This window comes from Terrapene carolina, unplaced genomic scaffold (assembly GCF_002925995.2).
Source record: "Terrapene carolina triunguis isolate 2854851 unplaced genomic scaffold, T_m_triunguis-2.0 Scaffold22, whole genome shotgun sequence".
NCBI classification, from domain to species: Eukaryota; Metazoa; Chordata; order Testudines; family Emydidae; genus Terrapene; species Terrapene triunguis.
In genome coordinates, this window is record NW_020664373.1 from 11679477 (window position 1) to 11702089 (window position 22613).

At 43.6% G+C, this 22613-nt stretch overlaps 1 protein-coding gene across 1 annotated transcript in view; it reads left to right on the plus strand.

Annotated features, from left to right (window-relative positions):
• Nucleotides 1-5724: 5724 nt before the first annotated feature.
• LOC112102766 (retinoic acid-induced protein 2) overlaps nucleotides 5725-22613 on the plus strand; it is a 65315-nt gene continuing 48426 nt past the window's right edge. Inside the window, exon 1 of the mRNA XM_024194200.2 lies at nucleotides 5725-5863. The gene's annotated coding sequence lies outside the window, so the exon portion shown is untranslated. The remainder of the gene's footprint in view (nucleotides 5864-22613) is intronic.

Consider the following 22613-nt stretch of genomic DNA (forward strand, 5'->3'; position numbering starts at 1 on the left):
TGTTAGTCTATAAGGTGCCACAGGACTCTTTGCTGCTTTTACAGGTTCTTCCTGGTCCTCTAGAACACACATTTTGGATTTTCCGCAAATTGGAACCTTTTTGTTCTATGATACTTTATCATATCTCAGCATTTATACGAGTTGTAGTGGCATAACACCCAAGCCTTGCCAATACCACAGAGGACATAATGTTAGACAATTTCCTCTGCTGTTGTTGGTCAAAAGAAATACTACACTTTACTTCAGAAACCTGAAACTCCACCAAGCCTGGTTAGCTGTATGGAGAAGGCCTGCTGGACTCAGGAATAGCATGACTGAATTTTAGTTACAGTTCCTCAAGGTAGGTTCTGCCTAATTTGTTTTGAGTCTGATACTTCGTGATTTTTAGCTGTGACTATACATTAGTTTGCACTTAGATGACTATCTTCTTTAAGATATTACCAATATCCACTGCTGATATGGCATGGAAGCCACTTACTCAGTTTGCTGAACAACAAAACAAAGAAGTAACCACACTGAGATGTAAAAAAGCAACAAGGGTATGTGGTATAGTTTTATCCACAACTTTGTTATAAACTTCCCTATATTTATCCTTTTATAATACAGATATACACACTTACAAACACACACTAATGCACCTGGTTTATTGGTGATTTTCTTGATAACCTTAGATAATGGCTGTAACTCAGGATATAACATCTATTCTATAAATAAGAGTTTTATTAAAAGAATAATAATTGGGAGGGGAAAGAGTTATTTGAAGTCCCCATTCTTGATATAATTTATATTTTCCTCTGTTTGATCCCAGAAGCCAAGTCTGAAACACTGACACCACAACTCTATATTACGGGTCTCAGTAACAGAATAGTTTTTAAAAATGTAAAATTCCGTCAGTAAACCAATAATACACTGTGGCTTGAAGCACCACCCATTAATGTGTTCTCTTTTTTTAAAAAAAGTTTAAAATAACTCAGTAATGTGAGGTAGGTTATAACTACATTAAGATGAACATTGCATGTCAAACATCACATGACATTATGGTGACATCACAAACCGCTAAACAATGCCATTGTCATTTATTATTATGTCACTAAAACCTCTTGATATATTTAGCAAGTGGTAACACGAGAGGCTACATAAATCCATTGTTGAATTACAGTGATGAAATAAACCATGCAACTCAAGTGGATTATGACCACACGAAAACTCAAATAATAGTAATGTAGTTTTATAAACTCTTTTATTCATTACTCTTTTGTATAATATACAATGCCTTAAACAATTTTTAAAGATGCCTGAGTCTTCTTGCAGTCCATTCCTTATTGGTTCAAAAGCTGAAAATTACTTCTATCACTACAAATCTTGAATCTGTTCAGAATTTCTGTGTTATATGCTCTCACCCATTTACTGTGTTCTGGAGAGTTTAGAACAAATGATATGCACACATTGATACAATGAGCTGTGTGGGGTTTGTAATCCAGTGTTGATTATAATTCATGAATCCAATTTAAAACTTCTAATCCATCTTGGATTGCTGCATTAAGAACAAAATGTGACAGCATTTCTTTCAATCCATATAGCATTGATGTGATCAAAGTGCGTCTATGCAATCAAGAGTAAAGCAAAGATGTGTGATCCAATTGGATTACTCATGGTGCTTTGTAATAGGAAATAATAGAACCTTGTTAGGATTACCACTAAAAATAATCTATAAAATGGCTATAGTACCTATATACAAAATGATCCTGACCACTTTAAAACAAGTTTAAAGTTCTGATTCTGTGTTGGAATCCACTAGTGCACATCCTGTGTCCATGCAGCGAGTCCTGATACTTATTGGGGGCCCACTAGACAAATGCTGTCTTTTAATTTTGCCACCAAAAGATGTACAAATTCCCTAAAGATGCACAAGCAGTACTAGGGCTCCATTATGCTAACATTTATGCCTGTAAATCACATGAGTAAAATTACTCTTCTATGTAAGCGTTTACAGATTCGGGCCCCTTAATTTGCATCCTTATTTTAGCTGCCCTAAGTATAGCAACCCAAGCAAATTGTTCCTAGCAGAAACAGGATTCTGTTCTAGCACTAGCAGTGTTTATGTTATTAAGATCAGTACTTTTAGAAAATACCATTGGGATAGATGGATGAGGTAGACATGCTGATGCACACCCATGGAGCTGTATAAATTAATAAATAATAATTGCTCTCTTACTAACACGGTGAAGTGCCTGAGGCAGTGCTATCTCACCTTCCTCAAGAGACATGCCGCAAAATGATATAATGCTTACCAACTTGTTTAGTGACATTGACCATGGCAGGACTATGAGAGCATCAGTGTGAGACATGAGAAGAGGGCAATCAGCCATCATTGACATGGGGATTTTTAATTGATTTTAAATTAAGGTCACTGTCCCCAGGCCACTGCTAGATTCGATTATTTCTGGCATATTTCTGCGCATATATTTCTGATAGAAATATATGTGCAGCACCATCTTTACCGACTTGGGGGTCATGAGGATTTTTGTAGAGGTCTGTGATCCAGTAAACTTTCATAATGTGAAGTACACCTACAGCTAACATTGCTACTATCCCATTGACAATAGTTAACATCTTGTTTAACCATTCAATTTATTCTCTTAATATTCGGTTGTATTGTTACAGTTTGTAACATCACCACAAACGTCATTGCTTTCCATTCCAATTGTCTGAATAGAATATAACAATCTTCCATTACAAGGCAGGCTGTGTCCTTATGTATGTTACACTGTGAAATACAATGTAATGTCCTCTCCAATTGTCCATGGAATGGTTGTAATTTCCTCTAGGGGTCTCCTTTAAAGTCAAGTTCATAGTTTTAAAATATTTGGAGGAGGGAAGAAAAAAGAGACCGTCTCAAGCCTCTGTAATCTACCTAAGAACTATAGATGCTAGCTGTTATATTAACACCTTTTATATATTCCTTGATTCCACAGCCATGGAATTTGCTGTGAAATCCACCCCTTGCCAAAGAATTGTGCTCCAGAATGTACGTATTATTTATTTTTAAAATCATGGTTCTCATACAGCCTTCATGCCTGTAAAGAAAACCTTGGAACTATGAACTCAGTGTATGTTGGTGAAATGTTGGCTATCTACGAGTGCTGACAATCCTGAAACAATAGCTTTCCCACTCATCTCAATGGGGTGTTGATTCTGAAATCTAAATATTACAGTTTAAATGAATATCTGTTCTATTGCTGGTCATTTTACTGAGAGCATCCAGGTACTGTTCCCATCCCATAGCCCTAAACTGTCTTCTCTGGAGCCAAAAGTCCCAACTGTCCTCTACTCATCTACAAGACCCTTCTGCTTCCCCTCACAGCTTCTATAATCCAGTTATGCATTTCCAATATGTAATTTTGCATAATACTAAAAATTAAAAAGTTGAGGACAACACACAGTTAAATGCAATATCACATTAAATCACAGAGGCTCCTTCACTGAGTGTATTATTTATATTCATATTTAATTGACCAAAACCCACCATTTTAAAATTTAAATGAAGCTACTATTCAACTCAGGTCCATCCGTGTGCTGTTGCATCCAGACACCACGTCACAGAATTTAGGTCAGCTTACTGTAGTGTACACAAAGCCTTGACTGTGGTAGTTGGTGCCTTTGAAAAAAGTTAAGACAAAATGGGTAAAGCAAAGGAAAGATTAGAAAAGCTGAAGCGAAAGGAATTAGTTACATTTATTAATATGCTCAAGGAAATTAGGCTATACAATACTGAAAGGTTTTATGGTGTCTAGTATTTCTTTCCATATCAACAAGTTCACTCATACTTTATTTATAATGATCTCCATCTCAGTAGAATACTTTTCTCTGTTATGAGACGTGATCAAGGAACTAGGATTTTCTCATCTAGGTTTGATAAATCTACCAGGTCTACTTGTTCATGGGTTCTCCACCTGGGGGTGCTGACCCCTCTGCCCTTCCCATATTGCTAACAGGGAAGGGGGTCTCCCCTACATCTACGTAGTTGCAGTTTGGAAAAATCCAAGAACCTCAGGATACTTGGTAACAAGTCAATAGGTTTACTAGCAGGTAGGTTTGACCTAGATTCCTAAGGGGGAGTGGAGAAACATTTCAAACAAAACTGCACAAAGGACTAGAAGATAGACTGTAGGGGACACTCCTGCACTATTTGGGAGATGGATCAGATGACCTAGTAAGTCTTTTCCCCCTCATTAGTTCCAATGATGCTGTGATAAAAGGGAGTGTGTCTCCTTTAGTATTTCTAAATCCATAATTTATTTGATCTGGGTCCAATCAAAGATTTTGAAATGACATCATAAACTACAACTCCAAATTTGGAGTAGCTTGTTAGTATCACCTTAAACCCAGATGGAAATGCAATCATTTATATAATATGCATTTAAAAGCATACTATGTAATATTAGACATGGATTTAGTTTAATGCTCAGAACCATCCAATAAGCTGCTAGTGCCACTAACAGTTACAGTATCTGAAAACACTTTAAAAATGGGGTCACAAGGTAACAGCTGGGCTGGGGGGAGTTCTGGGGAGGAGGAACGAGGGTATAGGAGTTGCAGGGGCAAATGGGGGTGCAAAATAAAAACCACAGCAAGGGACCAAAGTAAAAAAAAAAAGTAGGAGAGGGTGCACTGTAGAAGCAGGGGAGCATGGTCAAATATGGGACAGAGGAAAAACAGAGGGAGCACAAAGTGGAGGGGTATAGGCCAAAACACTCCTGTTAGAAGGGGAGAGGTCCCATTGCCTCTGCCTTCTCTAGCTGTTTATGAGGTTTTCAGGATTGTATTGTAAACCTTAGGGTTAAAAATCCTATGACCCTTTACAAGGTGCACAGTGGGTTTATTTGGTTGCTGACTATGGGCCACCTCTTACAACAGGATCAGTGAAGGCAGCAGACCCCCAACTGACGCCACTGGTGCACCGCGAAGAAGCCGGGGTCCCCCCATGCAGATCCAGTTGCAGAAGGGGGCCCTACACCTACATAGCAAGATCTAAAGAGACGCACCGATGGGGGTGCGGAGCAAGGGGTTGGGAACTGAGCGAACAGTAACGCCCCAGCTTCCGCATGGGAACCTGGTTTCGGTCTGTCCCCCCACCTCTCCAGCCCCCCCATTTGCCAGTTTCCCCAACACTCCTGTCTTTCCCCAGCACCCCAGTTTCCCCCCCACCAGCTGATTATCGGCACCCCTCCTCTACTCCCCCCTTTCCCTTCACGCCCTGTTCAGTCCGCCTGCTCCCCGTTTTCCACCTGCTCCCATCACCCTCCGACTCCCGCCCCCGCATTTCCCCCTGCACACGTGGCCGCACTGGGGCCCTTCTCAGCTGCCCCCCGGGAGCAGAGGCTCTGCCCGCGCCCCAGCAGCAAGCGAAGAAGGAGCAGGGGCAGCAGGAGCCTCACTGCGGCTCGGGCGCATCCTCCTCCCCGCGTCAGGCATGCGCCGTGGCGGGCAAGCGAGCGATTTTGGAAGGGGAGGGAGACGTGACACTCCCCGGCATGTGCACCCGGGAGGCGGGGACACCTCCACCCACTGCCCCCAGCCTCGCGTGGGGAGGGGCGGGGGAGCGAGAGACGCGGCTCCCCAGCCAGCAGCAAGGACAGGGAGGGCGGGCAGCACCGCGGCACGTACAGTGGCTCGGCCACGCCAGTCGGGCGGCGGCGGCTGAGGCTGACAGCGACGCAGGATCCCCCCCGCCGGCCCCCCTCAGTCGGGCCAGAGCAGGCGCAGCCTTCTCCGCCCCCCGGTCCAGCGGCGGCGTGACACCGGCCGCGCTCCATGGAGCCCAGCTAGGGGCTTCTGCCCGCAGCCGCCGGGAGAGCCGGAGGTGAGTCGCGCCGCGCCGCGCCGCGGGGCGTACCAGAGGGCGCAGCCCCGTGGGGAGAGCGGTGGGTGCGCAGGGACCCTGCCTGCCTGCCTGCGCGGAGGAGGGGGGGGGGGGGGGGTGGCTGAAGGCCCCCCCCCCCCCAGGATGTATCAGGCTAACAGCGGGAGGGGGCGAGTCCGCACGGTCATTATTGGGAAGGTGACATCAGTGGTGGGAGGCAGGGTGCAGCCGGCTGACAGGTCGCTGGAGCCGCCTGGGGAGGAGAAAGCTGGCGGCTTGCAAAGCCAGCGGCTGGGCTGGACGGGCTGCCCCCTGCACGGGCAGCAGCCGGCACCGAGAGGCTGCTTTGCAGGGTTTGCCACAGACAAGGGGAAAAGGGGGGGTTGGCTATGCAACGGGGGGGGGGGGGGTCGGGAAAGCAAAGTGGGGTTTTTGGGGTGGTCAGGGGTGATTGGCGCAGCCGGGCGGTGCGAAGGGAACGGGATTGGTGCTGGAGGAAGGAGGCTGTTTGCGCTGCTGTTTGTGCTGATTTGCATCCAGCGGAACAATGCTAAAACTGCCTTTTGGTAGGTGATGGGAGGGATTGTTTGTTGGGGGCATCCGTCTCCTCTTAGATTTGTGGCTGGGAGAATGAATTGCGGTTTTTTGAAAAGCGATGTCTGCTCCCTGCGGCTCCAATGAGCAGGGTTTGCTGTGAACTTGTATTTTCAAGGATTTTGTAAAATACCTCCCCGCACCCTAACTACGTGCGCTATAGCAGTCAGAATTGGCTCTGCGATATGCTCTTCGGGAGCCTTATAATAAACATTCTGAGGTTCTGGGAAATGGTCAAACAGGGAAGATATGAAGTCCCCAGGTATAAAGCAAACACACAGAGAATTGTGGTATTATTTATCTTGTCTTAGCTACATTTCTAGCTGCAACTCTTTTCAGTAATATTGGCTAACACAAACAAATCCTGCATCTGATGTGGCTTTTCAGGCTGAAAGAGTTGATTTCATATACATTTGTTGTAAACCATGACTGTTGTGTCACATCGCACTGAATGCGGTCTGAATGTTTAGTGAAATGAAATCCCATCACAGTTGCTGTTTAGGGTTAGAAATGTTGCCAAACAGCTGCTGCTTTGTGTTTCAATTGTAGAGGTCCCAGGAGTGGATTTTGGACACAGTAAGAGAGAGATGGTGTGTAAACATTGAAGGAAGAAGGGGAAAAGCATATACATGTACACAGAGTGTCTCTTTATAAAACTTTTAAAAATAATTATTGGGGATCTGGAGTGGGGAGCTTTGCATGTGTGTGAGAGACACATAATTTAGATATGGTGGTCCGATTTTTACAATAAACAAACACTTCCCAGTTATCAGTGGTTCAAATACTTGCATCAGTGAAGTAAATGAAAGCTAGAGAGAAATTTACTGTCAACCTTTAAATATATACAATATTTTTTAATGTGTTATGTAGATATTTTTCATAGTCAGTAGTGAAACACTTGGAAGATTTATGGTTCAAAAGTTGCATCACTTCCTTTTTCATTGTTCAGATTCATAGAGAAGGTTACCAGGAAGATAAATTGTCACCTCTGTTCTTTGTTATATACAGTAGATAGAGTTAATTGTTTCTTCTGGACTAGGTAATTATGGGTTATGTGCCACTGGTGTCAGAGTAGTGAGTTTTGGATGCACATCATCTTGGATTTTTAAGAATATGTAAATATTTTACTAAAGAAGTTTTATATGAACCAAATGGTATTGTGCAGAGTCTGAGTATTCAGTGATGGAGATAAACAGATAACATCTTTTCTTAAAAGGCTGGTTTTGCTTGGTTCTTTTTGCAGTCGTTTATATTAGTTTTCTCTGGGGTTATTCTCAGTCTGAATAATTTTTGTAGAAGAAAATCTTACTTAAAATACAAGAAAAATGCAGTGAGGTAAATTGTAATCTGTAATTTTAATTTTAATGTATTGGTTTGAGAGGAAAGATCATTTGGTTGCTGAAAAATTCCTGGATTCTTCTATATTAACACTTATTTGTTTAGATCACATTTTCTCTTTTTCATTGTCACCTCTTTAATGTATGTAGCTTATTCTCTAGGGAAATGATTTAAAATAAATTTGAAAATAACAATATATTTTTCCCTTTGGCAACTGGCAAGAACATGTTTAATTACTAAAATAATATAGAACGCCGGAGTATTCCCAGCATTACAGTTATGTATAGCAGTGGTTCAGTAATCGGGCCCCCCTTTTTTGTGTCTTTAATCATTTATGGCCCCAACCCCAACAGTACATATACTGCCACCCAGCTCTGAAGCCAGAGCGGAGAGCAGTGGCTGCTGGCTTGGTGGCCAGCTCTAAAGGCAGCACAGCACCAGCAGCAGCACTGAAGTAATATTGCTTTTCACAGCAGACTTAGCACCCATTGCCACCCTTACTTCTGCGTTGCTGCCGCCACCCTGGGGGCTGGTAGCTGGAGCCCCACCACCTCCAGGTGAGGGATGGGAGGAGGGGAGGAAGGAGAGACGGAGCCCGGGCTGCATCCCAGTAAGGGATTGAGAGCGGTGGGGGGGAGGAAGCGAGCCCGGGTGGTGGGGCTCTAGCTGTCCCTTTATCATCCCCACCTCCCAGGCATGCCTGGCCCTTCTGCATGAGCTCCAGCCACCTGGAGTTGACAGAGCTCTTAAAAAACCAACCAACAAATAAAAGCACACAGCTCGCGCCTCACTTGCCACTTTCCCGTGCCTTCCTTGGAAGGTCTGCCCCATAGTTTGAGAACCGCTGATATATAGGAAATAAAATCAGAGTGTTTCCTTTTTCTTTTCATTTGATATGTGAATTTGGGGAGTTCTTCTACTCCGGGAAAGAGAGACATCAGTGGCACTAACTGCAGCTAGACACTATGGGCTGAATATATACCTGGGGATTGGGTCCAATAAGATGCAAATACCATGCAAATTTCCCCACAGACCTCTCTCAGTGCAGTTCATTAATTACTTCTAGCACTCTTGATAGTTTGTCCTTAGAGTCTATGATCAATTTCGTGGTAGGTTTTTATGGTAAGAGCAAAGCTCCATTTGGGGCCTCATTGAAGGAGCCAAACCTTGCCTCCCCCAATGTAATCTGCTCCTTTATTTTATTTTATTTTAAATCTCCTTTCTCTGAAGCATGAGAAATGGCCACAATGGGAGATGGAGTGGGCCAGAGCTCTGAGGTGGCACTAGGCATTCACTCTCTCAGGTGCTTGGCTGGCTGGTTCTTGCTTACAGACCATCATATGTGGGGTCAGGAAGGAATCTCCCCCGCCCCTAGTCACATTAGCAGTGACCTTAGGGTTTGTTTTTTTTGTGCCTTCCTCTGCAGCTTGGGATGCAGGTAGGGTGACCAGATGTCCCGATTTTATAGGGACAGTCCCGATATTTGGGGCTTTTTCTTATATAGATGTCTATTACCTCCCTCCCCCATCCCAATTTTTCACACTTGCTGTCTGGTCACTCTAGATGCAGGTCACCTGGCAGGATTATCTGGGCATATCTCACTTAATCATTTCCCTGCTATTGAGAGGGTGTCAGGCACTGGTGCACTTCGGTCCCTCCCGTTCTCAGCCTGTGGCACATAATAATCTGGTCTCCTCTGGGCTGTAATACTTTGGTCTAATTTTGGTTGTTGGGTTTAGTGTGCGGGTGCTGGGTGGGGTTGATGGCCTGTGATACACAGGAGGTCAGACTAGATGATCTAGTGGTCCCTTCTGGCCTTGAACTCTATGACTCTAAACCCATTTTTACCTTGCAATATGGCTGAAGTCAAATTTGAGCATGAGGTAAATGCTTGTAAATTAAGCTAGAGTGACATTTAGCTTCCATGTATGTATATAAAATTCTGAAACAGCGCCAGTAAAAAGATCTGTCTGTCTCAATGCATCAAGAACCTCCAGAACTATAATTTTTCCAGGGGTGCTGACTGCCTTCTAATGAGAACACAAATGATAAGCATTATAACTTGCATGGATTGCATTAAAAGCCGAGTCTCTAGGATAAAGTAATTGGAGCTGGTTAGATGAAGGCATAGAATCTGTGTTAAGAGGGTGGATCTGGACAGGTTGCAGCTTCAGGAGGCTGGAAGCTTCGGTGAACAGCCATTTGAAACTCATGCTTGATTAGAGCCCAGAGTAATGTGGATTACAGTAGAAAAGGTGTGTCCCTATGTAATGAAGAAGATTGACCCTGTGATCTGGGACACAGGAGATTTGGGTTCAATTTCTGGGTCTACCGCAAAATTCTTATGTGGCATTGGGCAAGTCACTTAATCAAAATAGATAAAACAGTCAAAGGGTGAGGGAATTGTGGCACAGAAAGGTTATCAGCTCTTCAGGGCAGGGACTCTCACTCACTCTGTGTTTACAGACCTTGATCTTGTTTGGTGCTTCTAGGTGTAACTGTAATGCACATCATAAATAGTAATGTAACAAAAAGGTGGTCAACAAATGGTACCTCGAGAGTTTCCTATGCTGTCATCTGTGTAAGTCAACAGAGAAAGGAGGTGGAAGCAAGCAGCTCTCTTGGAATAACAGGCTTCTTATTTTAGCATGGAAAAGAGCCAGAGATAGGAGGGTTGTTGCGGCCTTGCTAGTCAAAGTAAAACAGAAGTCTTGCTGAAAGAGTAATATTTTCACTTGGGTACCAGAAGAGCACAAAAGCTAGCTCTGGACTTAAAGACAGAAGGCTAAAGTGGCAGTTTGCTTCTAAAAAAATACAAATGATTGTAATTAGGCCCAGACCCTCTTAAGTGACACATGGGTTTATTTATTTCAGATGTTTCCAAGTCCCAGGGATGGGGCCAAATATGAGGCGTTTGATGTAGCCTGTAGTTTAACCCCAATTACTTCTACATAAATCACATGACTATTACAGGCACTAAGTACACGTTTGTCAGATGAGTGCTACCTATTAGAAAAAATGAAGATAACTTTAAAAAATGTAATTCTGGTAAAAAATCTTTGAAAAAATAAAGAATAAACAACACTACTAGACATTAGCTTGCCTTAGCTGTGGAATGCATTGTGCAGACAATGGAGCCACCTATCTGGCTCCAATAAGAGAATGAAAATGCAGTATCTAGTGTCCTATACAGTATTCTTTTGGAGAGCATTTAAAAAAAATTAAGAAAATCAAAATGATATAGCTGTACTAACTCTTTGTGCTCACAAGTCTGTGTGCTTAGAGAACTGAAATGGTGGTTTTGTAGAGCAGTGAACAAGAGAGTGAGAGAAGCAAAATGGGAGCTGGCAAATATTCTTGTTACAAAACTGTGATGGATAAATGATTTACAGGGATGTTTGCTTTTTTATTTGGGTGGAAGGACTGAGTTGACAATGTGTAGTGATAGCTCTGAATTGTTTTGTTTTGGGATTAGACTGCATTGGGTCACACCTTCCGATGCGACATCTCCAGAATAAAAATGCAGTAGAACGCTTCAAAACATCTCTCAGAAAACCAGCTATAACAGGTAGCAGTTCTGCAGAAAAGGACCTAGGGGTCACAGTGGACAAGAAGCTGGATATGAGTCAACAGTGTGCTCTTGTTGCCAAGAAGGCTAATGGCATTTTGGGCTGTATAAGTAGGGGCATTGCCAGCAGATCGAGGAACGTGATCATTCCCCTCTATTCGGCATTGGTGAGGCCTCATCTGGCGTACTGTGTCCAGTTTTGGGCCCCACACTACAAGAAGGATGTGGAAAAATTGGAAAGAGTCCAGCGGAGGGCAACAAAACTGATTAGGGGTCTGGAGCACATGACTTATGAGGAGAGGCTGAGGGAACTGGGATTGTTTAGTTTCCAGAAGAGAAGAATGAGGGGGGATTTGATAGCTGCCTTCAACTACCTGAGGGGGGGTTCCAAAGAGGATGGAGCTCGGCTGTTCTCAGTGGTGGCAGATGACAGAACAAGGAGCAATGGTCTCAAGTTGCAGTGGGGGAGGTCTAGGTTGGATATTAGGAATCACTATTTCACTAGGAGGGTGGTGAAGCACCGGAATGCGTTACCTAGGGAGGTGGTGGAATCTCCTTCCTTGGAGGTTTTTAAGGCCCGGCTTGACAAAGCCCTGGCTGGGATGATTTAGTTGGGAATTGGTCCTGCTTTGAGCAGGGGGTTGGACTAGATGACCTCCTGAGGTCCCTTCCAACCCTGATATTCTATGATTCTGTAGACTTGGTTTAAAAAAAAAACTTTTTTTTTCTTTCAGTCCTTATGCCATTCTGCAATTGTTCCAAAAGCATCTAGGTTACAAAAAGGTGGAGGTAACTTTGGTACAAGATCCTAGGCACCTTCCTTCTTGGTGGTCATTAGCATTTCTTAAATTTCCTTAGCAATTCCTGAAGCTTAGATTTTCAAATTGGTCCCCTTTTACAGGACACCTGAAAAGATGCTATATATCAGATGTGTGAAGAAACCACATCATCCACAGTGTAATCTTGCTTAGTAATTTTGGGTTTCCTTCCATCTTCTATATATATGTGTGTGTGTGTACACACACACCTTACTACCCTTACCGATCCCCGCCATACCTTCATTGTCATGTAGGCAATGTTTCATGTATCAGGTCTGCTAAACTGGAGAGTAATTTTGTAGTTCTAGTTGAACGATCTTACAGGACTGCATTATAAGATTACTAACTGTATGTGTTTAAATAATAGCTCATGGATGTGAACAGGGAAGGTGAAGGCATGCTTTAATGTTGTCTTGTGTCTGGCTGGATCTCTTGGGGAGCCTTAGCAACAGTGCCACAAACATCAATACACTCTCTCTGTCACATATTGTTCTCTGGTTTTGTGTTCTATGAATACAAACCTCAGAGGCTGCTTCAGGAACACTTCTTTCAACACAGACTGTGGTTACTAATATGGTACAATTTTTGGAAAATTCTTCTGTCACACATCCAGTGGGAGGTTGAATGTCTTCAAGAGCTAACCCAAATCTCTCAGGCATTCCCCACCTCTACCACTTTCTTTCTCATTGCCCATTACAGTCTTCATGGCATAAACTGCCCATCAACTTTGTGAACCTAATCTCATTGACACTTCCACAATGAACCTCAGTTTCTTTAAATTAGTTGCTGAAGCATTTTCAGGGAGACTGGGCTAGAACTGCAACTACAGTTAGGAATGGTGAGTTAATTGCTGTTTCGGTTTAACAGGTAGGTTTTGATTTCCCCCTCTGGCATGTGTTGAGTTCTATGGACAAGTTTCAGGACTGGTCATGCCCATAGCTTTTCATTCAAGTTCTGATGGGAAACCAGCCTTCGACTGAGACATGTGACTGTGGGGTGCCCATCAGTTCTCTAATTACAACTTGGATTCTTATGTCTTTGAGCCTACTTTAGCATCTTTTGAAAATCTCAGCTTGAACTGCTAAGGGAGTTAGGTGGTCAACCCTACCTATATTTCAGCAGGGCCGGCACAACCCATTAGGCGACCTAGGCGGTCGCCTAGGGCACTAACATTTGGGGGGCGGCGACCACGGCGGCCGGACCTTCTGCTGCCTCTGTCGGGGGCGGCATTTCGGGGGCGGGACCTTCCGCCGCCTAGGGCGGCAAAAAAGCTGGCGGCGCTCCTGTATTTCAGTGGCGGTTGAGTGCCTAACTCATTTAGGCACCTTTGAAAAATCCCAGCTTTAATCTCTGAATTCACTTATTGTAGGGTAGTGGGAAGATCAATCTTGAGTCAAACATCAGAATTTACTTAGACTTTCAGTGTTTTTTCTGCTTCTATTGTGACATGATAACAAAGAGGTTAGATGAACACTGTGGCTAGGCGGACAATGGCTTTTACATGCTGTGGTAGACAGGGCATTCTTCTTCCTGGCAAATCTGGGTTATTTGCAGGAGTGCACTAGGCAAGTCCTACATTCCTGTGAAAAATAATTCATTAATGGCAAGAAAATAATTAGTTTACTCTAAAAAGCCACTCCAACTGCTCTTTTTCAGCCTCTGAATCCTTAATGATAGTCATTGCTAATTTCTTGTTACTGTGTATTTCTAACTGTAGTGTCCTTTTTCTCCTGAGTTTTAAAGAGAAGATGATAGTAGTAATTGCAGAGCATAGCTACTTATCACTATTCAGGGGAGGACTCTTCCTCTATAGTTGAACAGACAAGTTGCTGGTCAGTTGGGTCTAGATTCACAAAAGGACTTAGGTGCCTAACTGCCATGATTTTAGGCACCTAACTCCCAAAATCAGGCCCTAGTGGTATTTATAAAATCCCTGCTCTGCTGCTGCCGCACAGCATAGGTGCCTAAGTTTTTGCAGTAAAGGTTCTCTAAGTGCCTATGTTTCTGCCTCTGTGCATGCACATTGATGCTCTGCCCCAGGTGTCCAGATGCCTGAGCCCCAGGGCAGTTCACAAACCAGGTGAAGATAGGTGTTTGTCTGCCTAACAAGCCTGCAGAGCCCGACCTGGTGAGTGGACTCAGAGCTCGCCTACCAGATTGGGTCCCTATAGGTGAGTTTACACAAAGTGGGAGGGTGGGGAGTAAAGAGAAGGACTTCCTTCATGACTTCTAGCCTGGTGGTAAGGGTGTTCACCTGGGAGGTGGGAGACCCCTGGATCAAGTCCTTCCTCTGCCTGAGAGGGAGAAGGGATTTGAATAGGGACCTGCTACTGCTCAGGTGAGTGCCCTAACCACTGGGTAATGGGATATTCTGATGTGGGCTCCCTCAGTCTCTCCTGTTGAAGCTGTTCCACTGTGAGTAAATTATTTTAAAAAGTCATTGGAGTAGGGGAGTGGATCCTGGGTCTTCCACCTCTCTGGTAAGTTCTCCAACCACCAGGCTACCCAGTCATTCTCATGCTTGCTTTCTCTCTGGCCCAATGATTCTTTCATTATTTATTCACAGTGGATGAGGGTTCACAGCTGAGTCACTGGCGGAGATAGGCACCTCCCTGCAGCCCAGATTTAGATGCCTAACTCTGTGAGAGGGGTGGGGTGTTGCATACACCCTCTCATTGGCATCTTCCATGGTCTAACTTAGGAGGCTCCTCACCTAGTATGCCAGCTTTTGTGAATTTCAGTCTAAGGCACCTATCTCTCACTGTTCATTGTATAGGGAGCCTAGGCACCCAACTTAGGCTTTGTGAATTGCAGTGTGTTCCTGTGATATTTTTTTCTCCCTAGGTCCCTAAAAGTATCTTAGTGAAGCTAGCCCTTGGTCCTTTAGCTTAAGCAGCAGTATCTCAAGTTCCGGATCCAGAAGTCCTGGATCATTGCCTGCAGACAGCCCCTCCAGGATTGTTGTAATACAAGCTACAGAGCTCTGGTGCAATATGCTATGTATATGAAGCACTGCTTCATAAACAGACAGCCCCATTTTGCGTTATCTTAAGTTACTGAAGGATCTAAATGGTGTTAATGCATAGCCCCATCAAAAAGCACAATGCTGTTGTCTAATCTAAAGGTGAGAAAGGTGTGTGGATAACTGTAGCTGTGACTATTATGTGGCCTCGTGGCTCTTTATCCCTCTGTAATGGTTATGTTAGTATGGGTGACACCAGCTCTGGCTTCCAGTTAGTTTCCAGGTGGAATTGAAGGTGTCGGTTTTGTAGTATAAAGCCTTAAATAGTTGGGACTTGGTGCTTCAGGGACTACCTTTCTCTAGGTGAGATGCCCTTGTACTTCCAATCAGTTGAGGTGCTAAAGCTAGCAGCCTCCTGCTTTAAAAGGGACAGGGCATTTCCATTAGGGCTCTTCAGTTCTGAACTCACTGCTCCCTTTGGTGTGATTTGTTTCCCTTCAGGGGATACAGTAAGGCTTAATTTTTTCCCCTCTTGGGCTCTTGTTGAAAGGATAGGTTAAAGGTTATGACGTGGTTAGACGTGGGGGGTGTTTTCACATTGGACAACATATTTTTAGTCAGGACAGTATGTTGTGTTTTTGGATTCCTTTACTCGTTATGTGCAATTTGATTTGTGAAAACTCTCCATTTGAGATAGGCACTTTAAAGGAGTCTAAATATATAGAGAATGATGGAACAGAAGACGTTTGTAGTAAGTTGTGCTAGTTATGCTGGCAATATCTCTGTTTAAACATTTAGCATGGATTTAAAAAAAAATGTAACTAATAAACAGCAAAATTATAGTGTATCATTCCTGCTTTTAAATTTGACATCTAAAAAAATTAAAAATGGAAAACACATGTTTTAGATGAACACAAATTGTTTATAATTACCATTCAGTGAGGTTTGGTGCTTTTATAAATCTGTTTAAGCGAATTAATCATGTTAAAAGGTCAAAGGTAAGCTTTAAAATGGATACCAAATTGAGATGGGTAGGAAAGGTGACATTTCTATTACTGCATATAGTTTGAATTTGACTGGCAAAACAAGACAGATTTCACTGTGGACCTGATCCAGCAAAATCTTATTCACATGAGCAAGGCTTAGCAAGACAAGGTCCTAGCTAAATCAGTGCACTCCTGTCTTCATATCCAGGAAGTTTAGCCCTTGATTCTGGAAAGTCTTACTCATGCGAACAGACTGAGGTGCGACAGCAGATAGATAAATATACACCTCTACCCCGATATAACGCAACACGATATAACACGAATTCTGATATAACGCGGTAAAGCCGTGCTCCGGGGGGGCAGGGCTGCGCACTCCAGTGGATCAAAGCAAGTTTGATATAATGCTGTTTCACCTATAACGCGGTAAGATTTTTTGACTCCCGAGGACAGCGTTATATCGGGGTACAGGTGTATCTAATATTATTTATTTTCAAGTGCTTCAAGAAGATGTGGCTAATCTGCATCCTAACCGTTTTTTCATTTCTCCTGCCTGTTTGAGATTCTAAATACTTTAGGGAAAGGGCTGTATTTTGCTTTGTATGTACAGATCCTGGCACATTGTGGGTGCTATCAGGAACAAATAATAAAATATAATGTAAGTAAATCCTTTGACTTCATTGAGGCCTGGTCTACACTACAAAGTAAGGAGTGGGGAGGAGCCTGGGCGGCAGCCCAGCACAGAGCAGGGAGCCAGGAGCCCGGGTGGCAGCCGGGCTCCCAGTTGGGAGTTCCACCTGGAGCTGAGAGCCCATGCTTTTAGCTCTCCACACTGCTCCTCTTAAGCCGGTTTAAGTGCTTCTGGTGAGGACTCCACCAACAGGAGGAGGATAGTACGGACATGGAAAATCTCAGTAATTACTGTGGGTGGCTTATGCCAATTTAACTTAAGTCGACTTAAGTTTGTAGTTTAGACATGCCCTGAGAATAGCTGCTGATTACTGGTATGAGCAAGGCTTATAGGACCAGACTCTAAGAACATAATAATGTAATTTTTAAAATGTCAGTGTTGTTTTATTTTTTGGAGAATTCAGCATCATCTGAGTGAGGACTGAATCTGTGGATTTTCTGTGCCCATGGACTTCTGCTGCACTCTGTTATTGCAGATAGGACCTGACCCTGGGAATGTGCCAAGTGCCTGGGAGTTCATGATGCTCCACTCCTTTGAGGACTGGGCCCTTGGTGACAAGTACGGGTCTTGGGCTATATAAACATCTAATTTCACAAGTTACTTATTTTCATTCCTGTTGCTTGGTGAAACCTATAAGTCAAAAGTTAAAAAAAAATAATTAAAATCCCACCAAATAAATCCTTCCTTCCTACACAAGGTGCTTCATCAAAGGTATGGCATCCAACATGAGGGTCACCTCTTTTAAAAGATAAAAGCAAATGTTTTTATTCAGTGTTACAGACTGAGAGCCCAATTCTGCTGTATTGTGTTTTTCAGGTAAGGTCCGTGGGGCCAGAGGGAAATGGATAACGTGTGTCCCTTGGACAGCTCAGACTCCCGAACACCCCCCTGACTCCCCAACTCCCATGTCACCCCCTCTACCTACCCACTTGAAACCTAACTGTGTGAAGTTCAAGGTTCAAGGGGGAAAACTGCAGTGGAAGCATCTGAATGTAGAGAACTGTGCATAGAAGGGTAGATCTGGGGGGATGAGTCCCCATAGTGCTTTGGAGAGTATGAGACAAATTCTGCTCTGTTACATTTGAGCAACTGCTAGTTACTGAAGGGTCACACAGGTATAAAGAGCAGATATGGTCCTGCCCCCACCCCCGCCTCATTGATTTTACTACAGTAACTTTCCTCAGGACAGAACCACCTCCCTTCCAAGTGAGGGGCCAAATACTGGTCCCATTGAAGGCAATGTGAGTTTGAAATGGAAGGCACCGGGAACAAGATTTGCCAGCTGTGTCTGAGTAGCTGATTATCAAAATAATTATAATGTCTTTTACTGATTCTCATCCTTATCCAACTCATCTTTGACTAAGTGCCTGATCCAAAGCCCATGGAAAGCAATAGAAAGACACCCATTAAGTTCAATGGGCCGTGGGTCCACCCGTGTGCAAAATTTGACAATTGCTCTTAAGAAGCTAAAATCAGAATTAACTTCTTAACAAGAGGGAGGTGCATGTCTCAAACCTGAGCCAGCAAGCAAAAGTCTAAAAGATGGGTGGAAGTCTACCACACTGACCACTCATATCTCATCAACTAAGCCCCACAGCCAGCTTATTCTTTCTTGTTGCAGGAAAAGAGAGGCTGGACAGGCTTGGTGCTAGAGTGAAAAAGACTATCACATTTTTTTCAAGCTGATAAATTGACAGCTTAAAAAGCCCACAAATAATTGTTCCAACTTTTGCTAGCAGATCTAAGGACATCATTAGGGATGTTGGGCATTCAGAACCAATTAAAGAGGCATCAGATTTTGAATCCATTGCCTATGGATTGCTCAGTTTAGTGGCAGGCACCATTGCTGTTGGAGCACAGGAGCTTGCTGGATTGACATTTTGTTGGTAAAACTGATGATAACATAAATGGTTGTGAAACAAACATTCAGGGCTTAAATACACCATAGGGTAGAGCAGTGTGCACTACGGGAGTGATTTCTAGAGTGAGCTGATGTGTTGTGCATTAACTGGTCCATGTAAACTCTGCTAGTGCGCACTAAAGATGCACTAGTGTGCTTTAACATTATACTGTTTCAACAACACTATTTTAAAGCACACTAGGGAACATTTAGCATGCACCAACAGGGTTTTACTTGGGCCAATTAATGCACAACACATTAATGCTCTTCGGCAATCACATCCCCATAGTATGCATTGCTGCACCATATAGACAAACCCTTAGATTTTGTTTTTTGTCATAAAGATGGAAACCACCCTACTACAGGGTTAAGTAAATGCATTTTGCTGCAGCTACATCACATAGAAACAAGCCATTTTTGACTCTTTTTAATGACGTTTATTTATCACAGGTAGCGCACAAGCTGCTGCTATTTCTCAGCATGCTGAAAGAATGTTCTCCAGATGGCACTTGCTGTTTATGCTTTTATTCAGTTCACTTGAACACAGCAGCACTCTGTACAAAATCCAGAAAATTGAAAAATAAAAATAATACCGTTTCTACAAAGTGCCACGTTATTAGCTGAAAAAGCTTATATTCTGAATGATGAGAAAGAGGCCTCAAGCCATCCTGGATGATTGGACGTTTCTCAAATACTAGTCAGATTCACCAAATGGATAACAGGCATCTGCCTCAGTTTTAAAAAGCATCTTACGTCCCTCTCCCAAAAGGTGGGTTTTAAGCATGAGTATTGGTATCCCCGTATTTATTGCCTCCTACTTCCCTTTCTCTGGCTAGGTTGGATTTGTTGGACTTTTATGAAGGTGTTTATAATTATGATATTTTAGCTGTCTTTTACATTGATATAGAGCTTCTCAGTGGGAATTGTGCTTGGAGCAAGATGCATTATAAATTATTTTATTTTTTCCATTGTCATTCTCTTGGCTTTGAATTTCAGTGAAAAAAATGTAGGGTTTCCTGCTGGTGCTGTTGAGGTCAATACAGCTCCTTTTGACCTTCAAGAGAACACGATCAGGCCCTGATTCCTGTTCATTAAAATTACTAAACCATACAGTAATATCCAAATTATAGGCATGGTAGCCCTTTCTTATTCCCTTTGACTTCAATGGGACTACTTGCCTGAGAAAGGGTTCCAGGACCAGGTCCTTTTCTCTTTATAGAAATCCAGCCATTTTCCTAAGGGTTATTCTGCCACTCTTTAGTAGTTTCAGCGGAACTCCTTTTAGAGGAAGGTCTTACTCAGTGTGAGTAAGGGTGGTAGGATCTGGTCTAGAATATAAATATTTAAATCCACTGGTTAAATATTTAAATCCACTGCCTTTAAAAAAAATATTGACATTTGATAATTACTATAGTACCTATTTAATATAGCTACTTCTGAAATGTAAACAAAAGTCAGGATTTGATGATTTGCTGCAATTAGAAAAATATAAAATATATAATTCTTATGCCTTTGGTGAACTGGGCTCAGTAAGACTATATGGAAGACACAATGTCAGGTTCTGAAGAATTTGGAAGAGTCAAGGGGGCTGATATCAATCTCAGCTCAAGAAAGTTGGTCCACTTCCCTATTGTGCTTTGGATCAGAGACCCCAGTTGACATTCAGTTGTTCTTCACAGACAAAACCTGTTCAAGTCAGTGGGAGGCTCTCCATTTACTTCAATAGGCATTGGATCAGGCCCCTGGAGAAGACAGAGGCTGTTCTCTTCTATGGTTGCAAGGTCAGATGGCTAAACACTGAGGGGCAGATCTTTTATTGGTTTAGATTGTCATAGTTTCATTGAAATCAATGGAGGAATCACAGTTTACTCACTCTGAGGATCCGCCCCTGAAGATTGAAGTCAGGATTAAAAGATGGAAGGGATCATGAACCAAGAATGAAAAATACCCTGTGATTCAATGCCTCCCATTCATCTTTCTGTCAAAAATATTGGTTATGTTCAACACAAGGTATTTTGAGTAGGGTTTAAAGTAGAGTTGGTTTGAATTTTTCAAACCAAAAAGTTGAATTAAAGAAGTCTTTTTTGAAAATGAAAAATTTTTGGTGAAAAATAGCCAATTGTCAAAGTTTGTCATTTTACATTTTTTCCAATTTTTAATCAAAACATCATAAATGGTTTTCAGTAAACAAAAATATCGATAAATACTTTAGTGTTTTCTGTTTTTAAACAATGAAGAAAAAATTGAAATAGCAAAGAACAGGTCAATTTCTAACACTTCAAAATGAAAAACAACTGTGATTTTTTTGGTAAACATATTTAATGGTCAGCTAGCTCTAGTTTAAAGTATTGGTAGCAAATATTTGTATTAAAACAAAAAAATACATGTACAAATGGATTCCAGTGTTCCCCAGCTAAACAACAAGGCAATATTATGAGATGTTTCCATTCCTTTCTGCTTCCTGTTCCCCAAGGGATACTCCCTGTCCAACCAGAATTCTTGCTACATCAGCTACACGCTGTTTATATTGGTTGCTCCCTTGGCAGTTATTATTTCTTAATGTGTTAATTGCAGTTCTTGGACCCTTTGAGAGGTGGTGTGTGTGTGTTGCTATTTCCATTCTGTATATGTTACATCCAGTAAGAGGATCTAATGGTAAGAATTCAAATAGCAAAAGAAGAATAAAATAGCCAGGGTAAATGGGAAGAGTAGCCACCATTTTCTGCTTATTCAGTAAAGATTCCTACTGCTATTCTTGGTTTGTGTGATGTCTTTTAATTGAAACTTGACTTCTGTGGGTTACTTTCTGCTCACTACCGATACTTTACAGTGAATTCCTTCATAGTAGTAGCTAGTCAGGGATAAGGAATTACTTCAATGAGAGATGGGGATTTTTAGTGATCTAAAAAGAAACCTATAGATTTTAAACATGTTGATAGGGTTACCATATTTCCACAATCAAAAAAGAGGACACTGGGGGGGGAGGGGGAAAGCCCTGCCCTAGCCCCGCCCCTGCCCTGACCCGCCCCGCCCCCATCCACTCCCTCCCACTTCCCACCCCCTGACTGCCCCCCTCAGAACCCCAACCCCCCCTGCTTCTTTTCCCCTGACTGCCCCCTGCTGAGAACCCCCCACCCTAACTGTCCCCCCTAGGACCCTACCTGTCCCCTGACTGCCCTGACCCTTATCCACTCGCATGGGTGGCAGGGTTGTAGAAATTTTGGTGGTGCCCAGAACCCACCCCCCCCCCACCTGCCTAAGGCTGGGGATTAAGGTGCAGGAGGGGTGCAGGTTCTGGGATAGAGTTTGGGTGCTGGGTGCAGGCTCCGGGCTGGGGCAGGGGGTGGGTGTGCAGGAGGTGGTGAGGGGTGCAGGCTCTGGGATGGAGTTTGGGAGTGGGAGGCGGTGCAAAGGGAGGGGGTGCAGGCTTTGGGAGGGAGTTTGAGGGCAGGAGGGGGTGTGTGGGAAGGGGGGAGGGGGTTTGGGAGGGAGTTTGGGGATAGGAGGGGATGCAGGGGTGAGGGCTGTGAGTCTGAGGATGGGGGGTTCATGATGCAGGAGGGGGCTCAGGGATGGAGCAGAGGATTAGGGTGTGGGGGGATGAGGGCTGGGGCTGAGGGGTTTGGGGCATTGGAGAGGCTCAGGGCTAGGGTGGAAGGGCAGGGTAAGGGCAGCCTGTCTTCCCATTAGTGGATGGGGGCACTAGGACCCGGGGGCAGCAGACAGCAGTTGCTGCTGGCTCTGGCAGTACAAGCAGACAAGGGAGAGGCAGGGAGGAGGGGCCCACGGGGGGGGGACGGGGACGCGCGGAGAGGGGGTGGCAGGTGGAGGCCTGGGACCCATCCAACACTCCCCCGCTCCCTGACTGCCCCCCCCCCGGACTCCCCTTACCATTC